Source organism: Arachis ipaensis, chromosome B3 (assembly GCF_059453495.1).
Source record: "Arachis ipaensis isolate K30076 ecotype BB chromosome B3, ASM5945349v1, whole genome shotgun sequence".
NCBI classification, from domain to species: domain Eukaryota; kingdom Viridiplantae; phylum Streptophyta; class Magnoliopsida; order Fabales; family Fabaceae; genus Arachis; species Arachis ipaensis.
This window is the reverse complement of record NC_142438.1, coordinates 121,605,144-121,623,968: the sequence shown is the minus strand read 5'-3', so window position 1 is coordinate 121,623,968 and position 18,825 is coordinate 121,605,144. Positions and strand designations below refer to the sequence as shown.

The 18,825-nt window shown below is 39.3% G+C and overlaps 1 pseudogene; it reads left to right on the top strand.

The window, feature by feature from the left end:
* LOC148572285 (magnesium transporter MRS2-3-like) overlaps window positions 1-17,049 on the top strand; it is a 51,974-nt pseudogene extending 34,925 nt beyond the window's left edge.
* The last annotated feature ends 1,776 nt before the right edge of the window (window positions 17,050-18,825 follow it).

The window sequence follows — 18,825 nt, the reverse complement described above, 5'->3', positions numbered from 1 at the left end:
GCAAACCTTTTCCATCATCTTCTCAGCAACAGACAGAGAATTCTAAGCAGAGCCACTCTGACTTAGCAACTGTAGTCTCTGATCTATCTAAGACCACTCTCAGTTTTATGATTGAAGCAAGGTCCTCCATTAGAAATTTGGAGGAAGAAGTGGGTCAGCTGAGTAAAAGAGTTACTAAACTCCCTCCCAGTACTCTCCCAAGCAATACAGAAGAGAATCCAAAAAGAGAGTGCAAGGCCATAAATATAACCAACATGGCCGAACCTAATGAGGAAAAAAAGGCAGTGATTTCCAGTGAGGAAGACCTCAATGGATGTCCACTGGCCTCCAAGGAGTTCCCTAATGAGGAACCAAAGGAATCTGAGGCTCATATAGAGACCATAGAGATTCCACTGAACTTACTGTTGCCATTCATGAGCTCTGATGAGTATTCTTCCTCTGAAGAGAATGAAGATATTATTGAGGAGCAAGTTGCTCAATATCTAGGAGCAATCATGAAGGTGAATGCCAAGTTATTTGGTAATGAGACTTGGGATGATGAAACCCCATTGCTCATTAATGAACTAAATAATCTGTTTCAACTGAAATTACCTCAGAAGAAACAGGATCCTGAAAATTTCTTAATACCTTGTACCATAGGCACCATAACCTTTGAGAAGGCTCTGTGTGACTTGGGATCAGTGATAAACCTCATGCCCCTCTCTGTAATGGAGAAACTAGAGATCTTTGAGGTGCAAGCTACAAGAATCTCACTAGAGATGGAAGACAATTCAAGGAAACAGGCTTATGGACTTGTAGAGGATGTCTTGGTGAAGGTTGAAGGCCTGTACATCCCTGCTGATTTCATAATCCTAGATACTGGGAAGGAAGAGGATGACTCCATCATCCTTGGAAGACCCTTCCTAGCCACAGCAAGAGCTGTGATTGATGTGGACAGAGGAGAGCTAGTCCTTCAATTGAAGCAGGACTACCTTGTGTTTAAGGCTCAAGGATCTTCTTCTGTAACCATGGAGAGAAAGCATGAAAAGCTTCTCTCAATACAGAGTCAAACAGAGCCCCCACACTCAACTTCTACGTTTGGTGTTGGGAGGCCATCATCAAGCTCTAAATCTCTGTGAAGCTCTCTAAGAGCTCACTGTCAAGCTATTGACATTAAAGAAGTACTTGTTAGGAGGCAATCCAATGTTATTTAATTATATTTAATTATTTTCCATTGCTATTTGATGTTTTCTTTAGGTTGATGATCATGTGAAGTCACAAAAACAACAAAAAAAATCAAAAACAGAATGAAAAACAACATTAAAAATAGCACACCCTGGAGGACAGACTTACTGGCGCTTAAACGCCAGTAAAGATAGCAGAATGGATGTTTAACGCCCAGCCTGGCAGCATTCTGGGCGTTAAACGCCAGAATGGGTAGCACTCTGGGCGTTTAACGCCAGAAAGGGCTATCTGGCATCTGGCTGGCGTTAAACGCCAGAAATGGGCATCTGGCTGGCGTTTAACGCCAGAAATGGGCATCTGGCTGGCGTTTAACGCCAGAAATGGGCAGCAGACTGGCATTTAATGCCAGGAAAGGTAGCAGAGCTGGCGTTAAACACCAAATTTGGCACATAATGGGCGTTTAAATGCCAGAATGGTGCAGGGACTCGAATTCCTTGACACCTCAGGATCTGTGGACCCCACAGGATCTCCACCTACCCCACCTCTTCTTCTCTCCTCTTTACACCTTTCCATAATACTCTTCCCCAAACACCCTTGACCAATCCTATCAAAACCTCTTCCCCAAACACCCCTCACCTATTAAATCCTACCCTCTTTCCCACAACCTCTTCACCACTCACACCCATCCATCATTAAACCCCACCTACCTCACCATTCAAATTCAAACCATTTCCCTCCCAAACCCAACCCCTCATACATGGCTACCCTCTCTCCCTTACCCTATAAATACCCCTCCTTACCACCTTCATCTTCACACAACATACACATTACTACCCCCTTGGCCAAATTCACACCCCCTCTATCTCCTCCATTTCTTCTTCTTCTACTCCTTTTTTTCTTCTTTTTTGCTCGAGGACAAGCAACCATTCTAAGTTTGGTGTGGGAAAAGCTAAAGCTTTTGTTTTCCATAACCACTAATGACACCTAAGGCCGGAGAAACCTCTAGAAAGAGGAAAGGGAAGACAATTGCTTCCACCTCCGAGTCATGGGAGATGGAGAGATTTATTTCAAAGGTCCATCAAGACCACTTCTATGAAGTTGTGGCCAAGAAAAAGGTGATCCCCAAGGTCCCCTTCAAGCTAAAAAAGAGTGAATATCCGGGATCCGACATGAGATTCGAAGAAGAGGTTGGGAAATTCTCACCAACCCCATTCAACAAATCGGGATCTTAATAGTTCAAGAGCTCCATGCCAATGCATGGATCACTAAGAACCATGACCAAAATGTGAACCCGAACCCAAAGAATTGGCTCACAATGGTTCGGGGGAACTACTTGGATTTTAGTCCGGAAAATGTGAGGTTAGCATTCAACTTGCCAATGATGCAAGGAGATCCTCACCCTTTCACTAGAAGGGTCAACTTTGATCAAAGGTTGGACCAAGTCCTTAGGGACATTTGTGTGGAAGGCGCTCAATGGAAGAGAGATTCAAAAGGCAAGCCGGTTCAACTAAGAAGGCTTGACCTCAAACCCGTGGCTAAGGGATGGTTGGAGTTCATCTAACGCTCTATCATTCCTACTAGCAACTGGTCTGAAGTTACAATAGACCGGGCTATCATGATCCATAGTATCATGAATGGAGAGGAAGTAGAAGTTCATGAGATCATATCCCTAGAACTCTACAAGGTGGCAGACAAGCCCTCTACTTTGGCAAGGTTAGCCTTCCCTCATCTCATCTGTACCCTATGCAATTCAGCTGGAATTGTCATAGAGGGAGGCATCCTCATTGAAGAGGACAAGCCCATCACTAAGAAAAGGATGGAGCAAACAAGAGAGCCCACTTATGGACCTCAACAAGAGCATGAGAAAATTCCTCATCATGAAATCCCTGAGATACCTCAAGGGATGCATTTTCCTCCACAAAACTATTGGAAGCAAATCAACACCTCCCTAGGAGAATTGAGTTCCAACATGGGACAACTAAGGATGGAGCACCAAGAGCATTCCATCCTCCTCCATGAAATTAGAAAAGACCAAAGAGCCAGGAGAGAGGAGCAACAAAGGCAAGAAAGATACATAGAGGAGCTCAAGCACTCCATAAGATCTTCAAGAGGAAGAACTAGCCGCCATCACTAAGGTGGACCCGTTCTTTAATTTCCTTGTTCTTATTTTTTTTCTGTTTTTTGAAAATTATGCTTTATGTTTTGTCTATGTCTGTGTCTTTCTTACATGATCATTAGTGTCTAGTGTTTATGTCTTAAAGCTATGAATGTCCTATGAATTCATCACCTTTCTTAAATGAAAAATGTTTTAATTGCAAAAGAATAAGAAGTGCATGGTTTCGAATTTTATCTTGAAGTTAGCTTAATTATTTTGATGTGGTGGCAATACTTTTTGTTTTCTGAATGAATGCTTGAACAGTGCATATTTTTGAATTTGTTGTTTATGAATGTTAAAATTGTTGGCTCTTGAAAGAATAAAGAAAAAGGAGAAATGTTATTTGATAATCTGAAAAATCATGAAATTGATTCTTGAAGTAAGAAAAAGCAATGAATAGACAAAGCTTGCAAAAAAAAAAAAAAGCAAGCAGAAAAAGGCAATAGCCCTTTAAACCAAAAGGCAAGGGTAAAAAGGATCCAAGGCTTTGAGCATTAATGGATAGGAGGGCCCACAGGAATGAAATCCTGGCCTAAGCGGCTAAACCAAGCTGTCCCTAACCATGTGCTTGTGGCGTGAAGGTGTCAAGTGAAAGCTTGAGACTGAGCGGTTAAATTTGTGGTCCAAAGTAAAAAGAGTGTGCTTAAGAGCTCTGGGCACCTCTAACTAGGGACTCTAGCAAAGCTGAGTCACAATCTGAAAAGGTTCACCCAGTTATGTGTCTGTGGCATTTAAGTATCCGGTGGTAATACTAGAAAACAAAATGCTTAGGGTCACGGTCAAGACTCATAAAGTATCTGTGTTCAAGAATCAACATACTGAAATAGGAGAATCAATAACACTATCTGAATTCTAAGTTCCTATGGAAGCCAATCATTCTGAACTTCAAAGGATAAAGTGAGATGCCAAAACTGTTCAGAAGCAAAAAGGCTATAAGTCCCGCTCATCTAATTGGAACTAAGTTCATTGATAAGTTTGGAATTCATTGTATATTCTCTTCTTTTATCCTATTTTGTTTTTAGTTGCTTGGGGACAAGCAACAATTTAAGTTTGGTGTTGTGATGAGCGGATAATTTATACCTTTTTTGGCATTGTTTTTACATAGTTTTTAGTATGTTTTAGTTACTTTTTATTATATTTTTATTAGTTTTTATTCAAAAATCACATTTCTGGACTTTACTATGAGTTTATGTGTTTTTCTATGATTTCAGGTATTTTCTGGCTGAAATTGAGGGACCTGAGCAAAAATCTAATTCAGAGGCTGAAAAAGGACTGCAGATGCTGTTGGATTCTGACCCTTCTGTACTCAAAGTGGATTTTCTAGAGCTACAGAAGACCAATTGGCATGCTCTCAATTGCGTTGGAAATTAGACATCCTGAGCTTTCCAGAAATATATAATAGTCTATACTTTGCTCGAGATTTGATGGCCCAAACTGACGTTCAAAGTCAGCCTAAAATATCTTGGTGTAAAACGCCCAAACTGGCACCAGAATTGGAGTTAAACGCCCAAACTGGCACCAAAGCTGGCGTTTAACTCCAGGAACAGCCTATGCACGTGAAAGCTTCAATGCTCATCCCAAGCACACACTAAGTAGGCTCTGGAAGTGGATTTCTGCACTATCTACACTTAGTTACTCATTTTCTGTAACCCTAGGCTACTAGTTTAGTATAAAAACTACTTTTTAAAACCCTTTTTTTTGTGTTTTGGTTAATCTGATGTTATCATAGACCATTGTACACGTTTGGAGGCTGGCCTCACGGCTATGCCTAGACCTTTCACTTATGTATTTTCTACGGTGGAGTTTTTACACCCCATAGATTAAGGTGTGGAGCTCTGCTGCTCTTCATGAATTAATGCAATTACTACTGTTTTTCCTTCAATTCATGCCTACTTCTTTTCTAAGATATACTCTTGTTCTTAATTCAGTTAAGTCAGAATGAAGGGGTGACCCGTGACAATCACCCAATCTTCGTTACTCGCTTAGCCAAGATCCCGTGCCTGACAACCACAAAACGGTATACATGATGTTCAACGTAGTCATTGGACGACAGCTGGAGTATACTCTCTTGGATATCTAATACACGGACCGAGTCCGTGAGATTAGTATCTTCGTGGTATAGGCTAGAACCATTGGCAGCATTCCTGAGATCCGGAAAGTTTAAACCTTGTCTGTGGTATTCTGACTAGGATCTGGGAAGGGATGACTGTGACGAGCTTCAAACTTGCGAATGTTGGGCGCAGTGACAGTGTGCAAAAGGACAATGGTCCTATTCCGACGCTAGCGGGAACCGACAGATGATTAGCCGTGTGGTGACAGCGCATATGGATTTGTTTTCATCCGAGAGGATCATACAGCTTGCCCTGGAAGGAAGTTACGCATGGTTGGAAGAAGGCAATAGGAAAGCAGAGGTTCAGAAGCAACAAAGCATCTCCATACGCTTATCTGAAATTCCCACCAGTGAATTACATAAGTAACTTTATCTTATTTTATATTTTATTTATATTTTAATTGTCAAAACCTCATAACCATTTGAATCCGCCTGACTGAGATTTACAAGGATGACCATAGCTTGCTTCAAGCCGACAATCTCCGTGGGATCGACCCTTACTCACGTAAGGTATTACTTGGACGACCCAGTGCACTTGCTGGTTAGTTGTGCAGAGTTGCGAAGAAGTATTGAGATCACGATTTTCCCACACCACTCATAAATGAATTGAATGCTTTGGTTCAACTGAAATTATCTTAGAAGAAACCGGATCCCGGAAAGTTCTTAATACCCTGTACCATAGGCACCATGACCTTTGAGAAGGCTCTGTGTGATCTGGGGTCAGGAATAAACTTCATGCCACTCTCTGCAATGAAAAAACTAGGGATCTATGAGGTACAAGCTGCAAGAATCTCACTAGAGATGGCAGACAAATCAATGAAACAGGCTTATGGACTTGTTGAGGATTTCTTAGTGAAGGTTGAAGGCCTGTACATCCCTGCTGATTTCATAATCCTAAACACTGGGAAGGATGAAGATGAATCCATTATCCTTGGAAGACCCTTCCTAACCACAGTAAGACCTGTGATTGATGTGGACAGAGGAGAGCTAGTCCTTCAATTGAATGAGGACTACCTTGTGTTTAAGGCTCAAGGAGCTTCTTTTGTAACCATGGAGAGGAAGCATGAAAAGCTTCTCTCAATACAGAGTCAAACAGAGCCCTTACACTCAACTTCTAAGTTTGGTGTTAGGAGGCCACCATTAAGCTCTGAGTCTCTGTGAAGCTCTCTAAGAGCTCACTGTCAAGCTATTGGCATTAAAGAAGCGCTTATTGGGAGGCAACCCAATGTTATTTAATTATATTTATTTATAGACATTCGTTTTCCATTGCCATGTTATGTTTTCGTTAGGTAGATGATCATATGAAGTCACAAAAATAGCTGTAGAATTAAAGCGGAACCAAAAATAGCATAAAAAATAGCACACCCTGGAGGACAGGCTTACTGGCATTTAAACGCCAGTAAGGATAGCAGAATGGGCGTTTAACGCCCAGTCTGGCAGCATTCTAGGCGTTAAACACCAGAATTGGCAGACAGACTGGCGTTTAACGCCAGAAAAGGGTGTTTGGTGTCTGGCTAGCGTTAAACGCCAGAATTGGCAGACAGACTGGTGTTTAACGCCAGAAAAGGTAGCAGAGATGGCGTTAAACGCTAGAAATGGCACACAGAGGGCGTTTAAACGCTAGAATTCCTTGACACCTCAGGATCTGTGGACCCACAGGATCCCCACCTACCCCAACTCACTCTCTCTTCTCTTTACACCTTTCCATAACACTCTTCTCCAAATACCCTTGACCAATCACATCAATACCTATTCCCCAAATACCATTCACCTATCAAATCCTACCCTCTTCCCCACAATCTCTTCACCACTCACATCCATCCACTACTCCCCAAAAACCCATCATAAAACCCCATCTACCTCTCCATTCAAATTCAAAACATTTCCCTCCCAAACCCAACCCCCTCTTACACAAATTCCCTCTCTCTCTCTCTTACCCTATAAATACCCCTCCTTACCACCTTCAATTTCACACATCATAAACACTTAAACCCCCCTAGCCGAATCCAAAACACCCCTCTATCCCCTCTATTTCTTCTTTTTCTCCTTCTTTCTTTCTTCTTTTGCTCGAGGACGAGCAAACCTTTTAAGTTTAGTGTGGGAAAAAGCTCTTTTTTTGTTTTTCCATAACCATTAGTGGCACCTAAGGCCGGAGAAACCTCTGAAAAGAGGAAAGGGAAGGCAATTGCTTCCATCTCCGAGTCATGGGAGATGGAGAGATTCGTCTCAAAAGTCCATCAAGACCACTTCTATGAAGTTGTGGCCAAGAAAAAGGTGATCCCCGAGGTCCCCTTCATGCTCAAAAAGAGTAAATATCTGGAGATCCGACGTGAGGTTCGAAGAAGAGGTTGGGAAGCTCTCACCAACCCCATCCAACAAGTCAGAATCTTAATGGTTCAAGAGTTCTATGCTAATGCATAGATCACTAAGAACCAGATCAAAGTATGAACCCGAACCCAAAGAATTGGCTCACAATGGATCGAGGAAAATACTTAGATTTCAGTCCAGAAACCGTGAGGTTGGCATTCAACTTGCCAATGATACAAGGAGATCCTCACCCTTTTACTAGAAGGGTCAACTTTGATCAAAGGTTGGACCAAGTCCTCATAGACATCTGTGTGGAAGGAGCTCAATGGAAGAGAGACTCCAAAGGCATGCCGATTCAACTGAGAAGGCTTGACCTCAAGCTTGTGGCTAGAGGATGGTTAGAGTTCATCCAACGCTCTATCATTCCTACTAGCAACCGGTCTGAAGTTACAGTGAACTGGGCTATCATGATCCATAGTATCATGATTGGAGAGGAAGTAGAAGTTCATGAGATCATACCTCTAGAACTATATAAGGTGGCGGACAAGCCCTCCACTTTGGCAAGGTTAGCCTTTCCTCATCTTATCTGTAACCTATGCAATTCAGCAGGAATTGTCATAGAGGAAGACATCCTCATTGAAGAGGGCAAGCCCATCACTAAAAAGAGGATGGAGTAAACAAGAGAGCCCACTCATGGACCTCAACAAGAGTATGAGGAAATTTCTCATCAAGAAATCCCTGAGATGCCCTAAGGGATACACTTTCCTCCACAAGGCTATTAGGAGCAACTCAACACCTCTTTAGGAGACTTGAGTTCTAACATGGAGCAACTAAGGATGGAGCACCAAGAGCACTCCATTATCCTCAATGAAATCAGAGAGGACCAAAAGGCCATGAGAGAGGAACAACAAAGGCAAGGAAGAGACATAGAGGAGCTAAAGCACTCCATAGGATCTTCAAGAGGAAGAACTAGCCGCCGTCACTAAGGTGGACCCGTTCTTTACTTTGCTTGTTCTTATTTTTCTGTTTTCGGTTTCTATGCTTTATGTTTTGTCTATATTTTTGTCTTTATTACATGATCATTAGTGTTTAGTGTCTATGTCTTAAAGCTATGAATGATTCCATGAATCTTTCACCTTTCTTAAATGAAAAATTTTTTCTGAAAAAGAAAAAGAAGTACATGAATTTCGAATTCTATCTTGGAAATAGTTTAATTATTTTGATGTGGTGGCAATACTTTTTGTTTTCTGAATGAATGCTTGAACAGTGCATATTTTTTATAGTGAAGTTTATGAATGTTAAAATTGTTGGCTCTTGAACGAATAATGAAAAAAGAGAAATGTTATTGATAATCTGAAAAATCATAAAATTGATTCTTTGAAGCAAGAAAAAGCAGTGAAAAACACAAAGCTTGGGGAAAAAAGGGCGAAAAAAATAAAGAAAAAGAAAGAAAAAGAAAAAAAAGCAGAAAAAGCCAATAACCCTTTAAACTAAAAGGCAAGGATAAAAAAAGGATCCAAGACTTTGAGCATTAATGGATAGGAGGGCCCAAAGGAATAAAATCCTGGCCTAAGCGGCTAAATCAAGCTGTCCCTAACCATGTGCTTGTGGCGTGAAGGTGTCAAGTGAAAAGTTTGAGACTAAGCGGTTAAAGTCGTGGTCCAAAGCAAAAAGAGTGTGCTTAAGAGCTCTGGGCACCTCTAACTGGAGACTTTAGCAAAGCTGAGTCACAATCTGAAAAGGTTCACCCAGTTATGTGTTTGTGGCATTTATGTATCCGGTGGTAATACTGGAAAACAAAATCCTTAGGGTCATGGCCAAGACTCATAAAGTAGCTGTGTTCAAGAATCAACATACTAAACTAGGAGAATCAATAACACTATCTGAATTCTGAGTTCTTATGGATGCCAATCATTCTAAACTTCAAAGGATAAAGTGAGATGCCAAAACTGTTCAGAAGCAAAAAGCTACTAGCTCTGCTCATCTAATTAAAACTAATCTTCATTGATAATTTTGAAATTTATTGTATTTTCTCTTCTTTTTATCCTATTTTTTTTTAGTTGCTTGGGGACAAGCAACAATTTAAGTTTGGTGTTGTGATGAGCCGATAATTTATACCTTTTTTTAGCATTATTTTTACATAGTTTTTAATATGTTTTAGTTACTTTTTATTATATTTTTATTAGTTTTTATGCAAAAATCACATTTCTAGACTTTACTATGAGTTTGTGTATTTTTTTGTAATTTCAGGTATTTTCTGGCTGAAATTGAGGGATCTGAGCAAAAGTCTGATTCAGAGGCTGAGAAAGGACTGCAGATACTGTTGGATTCTGACCCTCCTGCACTCGAAGTGGATTTTCTGGAGTTACAGAAGCCCAATTGGCACGCTCTCAATTGCATTGGAAAGTAGACATCTTGGTCTTTCCAGAAATGTATAATAGTTTATACTTTGCCCGAGATTTGATGGCCTTACTAGCGTAAAACGCCAGCCAGAGACCCTTTTCTGGCGTAAAACGCCAGAACTGGCACCAGAACTGGAGTTAAACGCCCAAACTGGCATCCAAGCTGGCGTTTAACTCTAGAAAAGGCCTATGAACATGTAAAGCTCAATGCTCAGCCCAAGCACACACCAAGTGGGCCCCGAAAGTGGATTTCTGCACTATCTACACTTAGTTACTTATTTTCTGTAATCCCTAGTAACTAGTTTTAGTATAAATAGCACTTTTACTATTGTATTAAAGTTTTGGAACGAGCTTATGCCAATTTTCCACATTTGGGAGGCTGGCCACACGGCCATGCCTAGACCTTTTTCTCTTATGTATTTTTCAACGGTGGAGTTTCTACACCTCATAGATTAAGGTGCGGAGCTCTGCTGTTCTTCATGAATTAATGCAAGTACTATTGTTTCTCTTTCAATTCACACTTACTTCTTCTTCAAGATATACACTCGTACTTAATTCAGTTAAGTCAGAATGAAGGGGTGACCCGTGACAATCACCCACTATCTTTGTTACTCGCTTAGCCAAGATCCGCGTGCTTGACAACCACAAGCGGTCTACATGATGTTCAACGTAGTCATTGGATGACAGCCGGAGTATATTCTCTTGGATTTCTAATCCACAGACCGAGTCCGTGAGGTTGGAACCTTCGTGGTATAGGCTAGAACCAATTGGTAGCATTCCTGAGATCCGGAAAGTCTAAACCTTATCTGTGGTATTCCGAGTAGGATCTGGGAAGGGATGACTGTGACGAGCTTCAAACTTGCGAATGTTGGGCGCAGTGACAGTCGTGCGGTAGCTGTACCTGGTATTTTTCATCCGAGACAAGAAATCCGAGAGTTGATTAGCCGTGTAGAAACTGTACCTAGTATTTTTCATCTGAGAGGATCATACAGCTTGCCATGGAAGGGAGCACGCATGATTGGAAGAAGACAATAGGGAAGCAAAGGTTCAGAAGCAACAAAGCATCTCCAAACGCTTATATGAAATTCCCACCAATGATTTACATAAGTATCTTCATTTTATTTTACGTTTTATTTATCTTTTAATTATCAAAACTCATAACCAATTGAATCCGCCTGACTAAGATTTACAGGATGATCATAGCTTGCTTCAAGCCAGCAATCTCCGTGGGATCGACCCTTACTCGCGTAAGGTTTATTACTTGGACGACCCAGTGCACTTGCTGGTTAGTTGTACGGAGTTGTGAAAAGTGTGATCACAATTTCATGCACCAGGCATCTCAAGAATGTAGAAATCAATAGGAAAAATCAACCCCTTAATGCTCACCAAGACGTCTTCTGCAATGCCAACCACTGAGATTATGCTTTTATCTGCCAACACAAAACGGGCTGTCGACCTTCTCAACAGTGGAAGCTTCAAAGCATCATAAATAAATAATGGCATAATGCTGACACAGGCACCTAAGTTACACATACAATCAACAAACTGTACACCACTTATAGTGCAAGTAACCATACAAGGACTGGGATCACCACATTTATCCGGTATAGCACCCATCAAAGCAGAAATCGAGCTACCCAAAGGAATAGTTTCTAAATCATGGATCTTTTCCTTATTCATGCACAAATCCTTTAGAAACTTAGCATACTTAGGGACCTGGCAAATAGCATCAAAAAGTGGAATAGTTACCTCAACCTTTTTGAAGATATTCACCATCTTGGGATCTAGCTCCACTTGCTTTTTAGTCCTCCTAGCTAGGTATGGAAAAGGAATGGGAATGGCCTCTTTCACAACATTGTCTTCCTTAGAAACTCCATCCCTTGGTTGAGCAACTTCTTCTTTAACCGCCTCTTGTACCTCATCCTCGTCTTCCACATCTTCTACCTCAACAACATCTTCATCCTGAGTGGCTCGTCTTGAGCTTGGCTCCTCAGAACTCCTTTCTTGCAATGTAGTGCCGGACCTCAAAATGATGGCATTGATTCTACCATTGGGGTTGGGTAAAGGTTGAGAGGGAAGTGCACTAGAGTTTGAAGATTGAGTATTGGAGATAGAGGATGGTTCCATACGGAATATAAGAGCTTGTAAAGTGGAAGTAAGACCGGTGAGGCTAGAGGTAAGTGAAGTTTGAAGTTCTTTTTGTCCTTGAAGAATAGAATGGAGTGTTTCATCTTGGTTGGAGGAAGAAGGAGGGTAGGTAATTTGGGGGACTTGTGGTTGGTTGTGTTGAGGTGCTTGAGCTTGCCTTTGGTAAGGTGGTTGGTATCTTTGGCCTTGGTTTTTTTGTTGGTATGGAGAGTTTTGTTGATACCAGTTTTATTGGTAGTTATTATTCCACCTTTGATTTCCATCATTGTCTCTGCCTCCTTGGTTGTAATTGTCTCTTTATCCTTGGTTTGGATTGTCTTGCCAACCTTGATTGTAATTACCACCTTGATTATAGTTACTGTCTTGTTGATAGTACCCTTGATACAAACGGTTGTAATAAGCATTGGTAGCTGCCAAGGTATTGTCCACTTGGAGTTGTGGACATTCATCAGTATAGTGAGAATAGCAAGCGCAAATTTCACATACTCTCTGAGGGACTAACTGTTGACATTATTGCTGTGGAGGGGGTGGAGGTTGTTGTTGATTGAGTTGGAGTTGCTTGAGTATATTGGTCATCTCTCCCAAAGTCTTGGGTGAGAGCGGTGGTCTCACTACTAGAAGAAACTTTTGCAATAGCCTTGGGATGATTATTCCTTTGCCTTGCATGTTGGGTAGACTTGGCTAAATCGGTGATAAGTTGCCAAGCTTCCATCGCCGTCTTGTACTTTGTCAGAGAGCCATTACTCGCAACATCTAAGAGAGTTTTATCTTGAGGCTTCATGCCTTGGCAGAAGTAGCTAATTAACATCAACTGGTCAATCATGTGATGGGGGCACGGATCAAGGAGATTCCTAAAACGTTCCCAATACTCATAGAGAGTCTCTGATTCACCTTGAATGACGCCAGAAATTTCCATCTTCAATCTATCTGTGACCTCCGATGGAAAGAACTCGTCCAAGGATTCCCTTCTAAGCAAATCCCAATTAGTAACAATAGCTTCGGGTTGAGTGTGGAACCACTCCTTTGCCTTTCCCTCAAGAGAAAATGCGAAAGCATATAACCAAACAGCAACCTCATCCGCACCATGCAGCCTAGTAGTTGAACAAGCTGTTTGAAAGTCTCTAAGATGCTTGATGGGCTCTTGAGCGGGTAAACCATGGAATTTAGGAAGTAGATTGATCAATGAGGTCTTCAGTTCAAAATTGGCAGTCAAATTTGGATGACGCGCTTGAAATGGTTGAAGAGTAAAATCCTGTGCTCCCGCTTCCTTGAGAGTAATCCTTCTAGGAGCTGCCATAGTATCTGCACCTAAATCAATAGAAGAGACGCCAATGGATTTAGTAGGAGAGGAGTTAGTTTCTTCCTCAAATGATGCTTCAGATTCAACCTCGGATAAGATTGGTGAATTGGGTGAAACCCCTTCATCACCTTCGGAGGCTAACCAACGCCGAGCTCGCCTAATATGTGAAATAGTCTTTTCAATTTCAGGATCAAATGTGGCTAGACTCGGATCCAGTATTGAACGCGTCATTCAATAAAAGAAACATAGAGCTCATGGCAACAAAATATACTAAGAAAAATAAATAATAAATACTACTAATAAACAAAAAATACACAAATAAATGATGCAATTATGTAAATATAAATATATTTACACCAACCAATAACTTAGCACACATATGCAACTCCTCGACAACGGCGCCAAAAATTGATGGGTGGAAAAATGCTGGTTAAGAATTTATGAAAAGTATTTTCTAAAATAGTGTTGCAAGCACAACCTTAACCGACGAAATTTCTACTATCAATTTAGAATGTGTCACAATTAATAATAAATAACCGGGAGTAGAATTCTGGGTCGTTTTCCTAAGAGTTGACACGTGATGCAAATTATTGGTTAGGATTTTTCTGAGTATTTTTTTTTTAATTGAGAACGGAAAAATGAATAGCTAGGAATTAAAGCAATGAATAACTAGCAAGAGATGATAAGTAATCAAAATAAAAGGCCTTGATTAGGGAAGAGAATTGGAGTTTCTATCCTTGTTGTCTTTCCCAAGTGTAATAATAAAGGTTCATTGCTCCCACTTAGTTATCCTCTAGCAATTGAAGGAAAGTCAAGTGGACGTCACTAACTCTAGCTCACAAGTCCTAGTCACTTCTTGGGGAAGGACTAGAGTTGGTGAGAATTGAGTTAGCCAGCAATTTTCAATTATAGATTAATACTTGGGTATAACAACTCAAGGGGTTTCAATTACTCAACCCCCAACCAAGTTGGGAGCTTTACTCCATTAACAGGAATGCCATTTTTATAAACACATGGTAGGTGTAAATAAAAGACATGATAATTATGAGAAATTAATTAAATCAAAATTGGCACTAACAATAATTAACAAGGATCAAACAAGCAATAAAAAAACATAAAAATACTTCAATGCATTAATAAAATTCAAGAGTGATAAGATCCAAACATGAATTCAAAGCAATCAAAAGGAAAAGAGTAATGGAGGTATTAGAGAAGAAAACTATAAGGACAATGACTCCAATTGAAGGTAGCAGCAGCTCTCTCAAGATCCAATTCAAAGCAAAACTAAGAATATCAAAAACTCTAGAGAGAAGTAGGTGTTTCTCTCCTTAGAACTCCAAACCAATCAAAAACTAAAGTGAAAAGTGAAGTGTAGTCAGTCTCAGCTCCATCATTGCCTCTAGTTTGCGTTTTCGGGCTTGAAACTGGGTCCAAATCAGCCCAGAAATCGCCACCAGTGAGTTCTGTTAAGTGCAGCATGTGACGCTCTGTCACGCGTACGCGTCAGCCATGCGTACGCATCATCTGAATTCTGCGCTGGTCACGTGTACGCGTCAGTCATGTGTACGCGTCACTGAAAGATGCTCCAAGTCACGCGCACGCGTCAGCCTTGAGTGTGCGTCGCTCCTCGCTTCTCAACTCTTTAGTTTCTTATGTTCCTTCCACTTTAACATGCTTCATCTTCATCTTTTAAGCCATTCATGTCCTGTAAACCTGAAAACACTTAACAAACACATTACTACATCGAATGGTAATAAAGGAGAATTAAAAATTAACAATTTTAAGGCCTAGGAAGCATATTTTTAATCATAGCACAAAATTAGGAAGGAAACTTAAAAACATGCAATTTACATGAATAAGTGTGAGAATAGTTGACAAAACTCACTCAATTTAGTCCAAAATATGTCATAAAATAGTGGTGTATCAGAGGGCCATCGTGATCAACCTCGAGAACATCAAGGCCATCATCATCGCCCACGAGGTCCTCCTCCTCAACTCTCGTGACCCCTTTCGTGGAGGAGCTCCACTCGAGGATCCTCCGGCATCACCAAGCCCAGGGAGATGCTATGGCCGCTATGGCTTCGGATGATTTCAAGCTAAGCAAAGTGTACGACTCGGAAGAAGGGCAATCAAGAGAGGGATAGGATGAAGATGAAGATCCCGATCCCGTTGGGGAGCAAGTGAAAGCCCAATCGAAGCAGAATGGTATCCAGAATGGCGATGGGATGAAGATCCTGCCGTTCGAGTTTATGGCACTGGAGGCCTACCTGGAGGCTGCGTGCAGTGTGTTAGGGAACGAGCAAAAACCCTAGAATAGGAGACCCACCCTGCCTTGGACAAGCTCACTTCCAAGATCAGTACTCTCAATTTGGAACGTGTTCGTCAAATTAAGGGCCGCCTTGTTGCCATCACTGGTTGCGTTCAGAAGGTAAGGGATGAGTTAGAACACTTTTTCGATGACGACGACGATATGGCTAAGATGTATCTCTCCGACAAGTTACAATAGCTCTATAGTTCTTCTGCCTGCTCTATAAATGATGATGATGTAGACAATGACCCCCATAATCATCTTGATGTCGATGACAGGCACGTGTACATGTAAATCTTTTCTGTTTACTTTGAATCGTGTTAGTTAGTACTGCTTTACTGATTTTAATCCTCCATTTAGCAGCATTCCTCCTGAAATATCACTAGAAGAGGATGGAGCTGCTACAAGCGATGACGATAATCAACATGATGATGATAGGTTATTAGTGGGAGTTAGCAGGGACAGCCGTGCTAGCACTACCTACAGTACCACAACTAAGCATCTTAACTTGGAGGAGCTTGAGCTGCTCCTGGAAGCATATTTTGTGCAAATCGATAGCACACTCAACAAGCTCTCTACGGTATGCCTTTTCATTTATTTGTCATGCCCTTTTCCCTTGCCTATAACTACCATTTACAGTTTTATTCTTTTTGTGTTTTATAACCAACAGCATAACCAACTAATTTCCATTTCCAAGAATTATTGTGACGCTCTTTTGGTTTCTAATTGAGGATTTCGCTTGTTATTTGCTTGCACAAGATCCAAACATATCAGAGATTCAAAATCTTAGTGACAACCTCTTCTTTTGGGTAATAGAGGCAAATATTGTGCCTTGGTAGTTTTAGGCTATAATCTTTTCAAAGAAAATGCTTAAAACAAATTTTAACTAACATCTCTGGTCTGGTGAGCTTTTTGTGGTTTATATGTTACCTAAATGGCTGAATGATAAGATCGGTTTTGATGTTGTTTTTTGTGGTGATTCTTGGTTTTGTTGTGGTGATCCTGTTGAAGCTAAGGGAATACGTGGATGACACAGAGGACTACATCAACATAATGTTGGATGACAAACTCTTCTGGAATGTTGGGGGTAGCGCTACCGGAACCATTTTCTTGTATGTGGTTGTAATTGCATGGTGCAAGTTTTTCTATTTGTGATCTTTTGAGTAATGAAGTTAGATTAATCCACACTTTTTTTTTGTCGGACAACTCCCAATCCTAGGTACCCCAATAGATTAGACAACCCCAATCCTAGGTACACAACACACCCACACATTCTTCACACTTTTACCACATTTTTTCCTCAATTGCAATCTCTAGGGTTTGAACTCTAGACCTTTGAGATGAGAAATGGGAGAAATGTCATGTGGGTTAAGGATCATTGGCGATTAATCCACACTTAATCATTATAATTATGTTAGTGGACTTTTTTGATGTCGATCCATAACCCTTTTTGTAAGAGGGCAGTTGGTGTACAATTTAAAAGATACAGCATTTTGGGACTCCAAAAATTTTGATAATTCAAAAATAATAATAATAAAAAGAGTAATATGAACGTCAACCAAAAACAAATATATATATATATACAAAACATTACCCTACTTTGTGTTATCACCGTTTAGGTCTTTAACCAAACCTCCCCTGCATCATAAGAAATCTTCCCAGGTACTCTGACGGATTTAAATATTTAATTTGAATTTTGAACTAAATTAATAAGCCATTTATAAGGAATAACAATTTCATTTTACTGCTTAAATATAATTTTCAAAACATATTTCTATACATAATTATGTCTAAAAAACGTTATTAGTATGGAGACAACTTAACCTATTTTACTTCAATAATTAGACCCCTAAACAACAAGAGTGTTTTCCGCAAAAAAAAAATAAGAAAAATAGAAGACAAGAATTTGTATAAGGAAAAAAATAAAAATTTCATAAAAATATACTTATATACACGAAAAAAATAAGAATTTGTATAAGGAAATTTTTGTTTAATTTTAAATTTTTCCTTTATTTTGACAATGATTTAAATTTAGAAAAATCAAAAATAAAAATATTGTTAAAATATAAAACATTGTGGTCTTTTTTAAAATTTTGTAACATTTTAAAGAGTTAATAAATATTGTATAGTTATAATCACAAAAAAAAATTATATAGTTACTAAAAGGAATTATAAGTGTCATCTATTTGAAAAGTATAATGTCTAAATTATTTATAAGTATGACACAACGTTCAACTCGTCTCTTAAAATTTTAATTCTATATTTTTACTTTGTACAGTTTAGGATTTATGATTTTAGTATTTATTATGTAAGATTTTTAATGATTGAATTATGTGTGTTGTGTAGAATAGCGGGTTTAAACTTCAGAATTTAGACTTTAAGATTTTGGGTTTTTAATTTGTAACGAGTCAATTATGTTTATCGTTTTGTAATTAAGTATAAAACATAATATATAATTTTGTAATTTATAATTGAAATTAATTTGTAATTTCATAAGTATGGTTACTATTATTATTATCATTATTTATTTTCTCGGACTTTACCTTTTTTTTATGTCAACACTCAACATTTGTTGGACCCTAAAAAATGTCATACCACATAACTTTTGGATCCCTCAAAAAAAGCCCAACAATAAAATATGTTATCGTAATTAAAGTTAAATTATATTCAGGAATTAAAAAGAAAAAAATAACTTTTGTTAGTATTTTGTAATTTGATGATTTTGATCTTTTATTTTTTTATAAAAATTTGAAGAGCACAGTAAATAAAAAGTAATTATTAATTAATGAATCATTAAAAGTTTAAAAAAATAGTGAATTTATGAGAAAACAAAACTAAAAGAAATATATATTGGATTTAAAAAGTAAGGATAATTTATGTTAATAAATTAATTGGAAGTCAAAATTACACAGATGTCCTGAATAAAAATTG